The sequence below is a fragment of the Etheostoma cragini genome, chromosome 2, assembly GCF_013103735.1.
Source record: "Etheostoma cragini isolate CJK2018 chromosome 2, CSU_Ecrag_1.0, whole genome shotgun sequence".
In the NCBI taxonomy this organism is placed as follows: domain Eukaryota; kingdom Metazoa; phylum Chordata; class Actinopteri; order Perciformes; family Percidae; genus Etheostoma; species Etheostoma cragini.
Window position 1 is genome coordinate 3,504,087 of NC_048408.1, and position 3,019 is coordinate 3,507,105.

Sequence of the window (3,019 nt, forward strand, 5' to 3'; positions counted from 1 at the left end):
CAGACAGAGTAGCAGCATTGCACATAAAATGCAGACGCGTAATAGCAGCTTCACAGCTGAACTGCAAAAAAAACTTTCCACGCACCATATGCAAAGCTGGCACATTTGTGTCAGTGTCTAATAAAGGTGCTGGAGAACATCTTATGACATTGAAAAGGCTTTAAGATATAATTAGTTGAAGCTGGATTTTGAAGGTGACACTAAATAGGTCATATTTAGAACATTATTTCATATCTATTTATTTGAAAAGAGCTATTATTTTGTTACAGGTTGTTACATATTTAATTTTATTACATAATGTATTTCTGTACCATTGAGGTATAGTAAAGCATGCTTATTGACCTCTGAGAAGTCTGTTTGAATTTGTGTTCTGAGGTGTGTTCCAAGGGTCCTGTTTTTTGTAAATCAAAATATGTAACATGAGACCAGCAGCAGCACAGCTTGAATATGGGTGTGTTCATCTGGCTATTTGCTAAAGCTACTTATCGTCTTATCATGTCTGCATGCTAAAAAATCTGCAAACCCAGTAATTACTTTATGAAGCAGGATGATACACAACAAAGAAGCATGAACATCTCCCATTAGATCTGTTCAGAAGATAAACATTAGACCAAACCAAAAATAGAAACCCTATGCATTAATGCTGGAATTCAGAAAACCTATTCTTTATTGTCTGTTTTTTCATCTCTTTCTCTCTCTCTCTCTCTCTCTCTCTCTCTCACACACACACACACACACGTCAACGAGTAGAGATTTCTGTTTTACTGAGAAAACATGACCCCAATGAATAAGGACCATGTCACCCTGATGTCACAAAGCTGGCCATTTTAATTTTTAATATGAAACAAAGTCTGTTTGTTCTCCGATAAAGCGATGGAGGATTGTGAAGGAACTGAGAATTGTCTGGACTTAGTGGGGCAGTTTTACTCTGAATCTGCAGATGAAACAGAGGATAGTAAAGATGGTTATTCCCACATAATTTCAGTGATAAAATGTAATATTTGCATTTAAGATTTGTTTCTCCCTGTGACTGTAAATATGAAAATACTATGTGTCATATTTAAACTAAAAGAACCATAACTTGAATGAATTTGTGGAATTTCAGATGAATTTGTGGAAATTTGACCAAAAATAAATTCTCTATCCAAAACATTTGAGGTGATAATTTGCTTCCACATACTTCCTAAGGACCATCACCTTATTTGGCTCCCTTTATTTCATTTTTTTCATTATTTGATATGAAGACTCAATGTTCTCTATTCTGATTCCATTTACACTAGATTCTGCATTATTCTTGATACATTTGACACAGCTCTTTCGCTCAACAATCTGAATCTAAACCAGCAATGCCATGTAACAATGCAAGATTTTCTAAATTTATGATTGAACATGTGGAAATTGAATTAATCCTGTATGAAAGGTCTGCATTTCTTTTAGATCAGAGCAACATTTTCAAATATTCTGACAGCATATTATCAAAAATACATTGGTTTGACAGTGGTACGGTTAATTTTGGTTACAGTATTCAGTCATTTTAATGTAGTATTTTTTGTAGTATTCTGTAGTTTTTAATGTATTATTTTGTGTTTTTGTTTTTAAGCCCAAAGCAACAACGTTCTACATCAAGCACAGTGCCCTCTCACTGCAACTACAGCAAGCTGTGTCACAAGCAAAGCCATCAGACTATTCAGGTAAAAAACAAAACAATGTTTAGGATCAATATGTATTGAAATATTGATATTTTTGACACTAGCCTATAACTTGAATGAAGAATCAAGCTGTACTATGCACCTGAACATGGATTCACATATGTTTTACAGGATATACTGTATAAGCTCAAAAGGACTAGGCTGAGAAAGTCCAAAGGATCTGTGTCTTCACACAAGTGAAGAAGTTGAAGGTGCATCCAAAACGGATGTGTTGATTGTTATTGAAGGGACTGAGGTACTTGACAACTGTGGAAGTGTTGTAAAAGCAAAGGTCTCATGCTCATGGGCATCATTTATGCCATCAACTTGAGTTACTCTCCAAAAACGAAGTACACTTTTGAAGTTTTCAAGAGCTTCTTCTAGAGCTTGATGTCCTAAAGTTGTCCCTGAAAATCCTGAACCCGCAAAACAAGCCTAGGGCTTGAGTGCACATGTTTGACCCATGAGTTGTCCATTCAAAGAGGGCGCTAAAAGAAATATATGCCAAAGTTGTATATGTCTCTTTTCTTATTTTTCTCTCTTTTTAACGTTGTCCTTTTTATTTTAACTTGCTGCACTGTGTTTAACATGTGGCCATGTAAAGTGGCTACATTTTGGGGACACAAGAAAAGAAGTTAGATCAGCATTTTCAAGTTAAACCAGAGGTTCTCAACTGGTGGGTTATTGGGCCATTTTCAACGGGTCAGGGATGTGTGGTGGTGATGTGATGAGTGTGGGCATTAAAAGCGCAAGGGGCAAAATATCACATTTTTTAGAATCAAGATGCTTTTCTTTTTGTTGGATTGTTACTCTTGATGCAGAAAGAGACATTTAGAATCTTAGGGCAAAACACTGTTCTTTAAGATGAAACCAATATTAAGCACGTCTTTTTAGATGCACTGTCAAATGGTTTATATTTTTACATTTATAAACATCAGTAAAGTACTGGAGGTTTGCTAGTTACAGAAACTTTATACATAATGTTAAATATCTGCAAGTAAAGTTTACTCAATGATCGCCCTTGTAGAATTTACTTACAATTTCAAAGTCCTAGGTTTTCCCAAGTAAATAACACTCAAAAGTGTTTTCAGTGTATGTAAGCTTATGTGGTTACATTATTGTGTGTGTGTGTGTGTGTGTGTGTGTGTGTGTGTGTGTGTGTGTGTGTTGTTCAGTAAAATGCCAACATAACCACTTGGGACTTTAGTGGGAGAGAAAAGTAGATCGAACAAACAGAAAAACTGTTGATGTGGACATTATTCCAAAATCACAGTGTGTGTGTGGGTTTGTGTGTGTGTGTGTGTGTGTGTGTGTGTGTGTGTGTGTGTGTG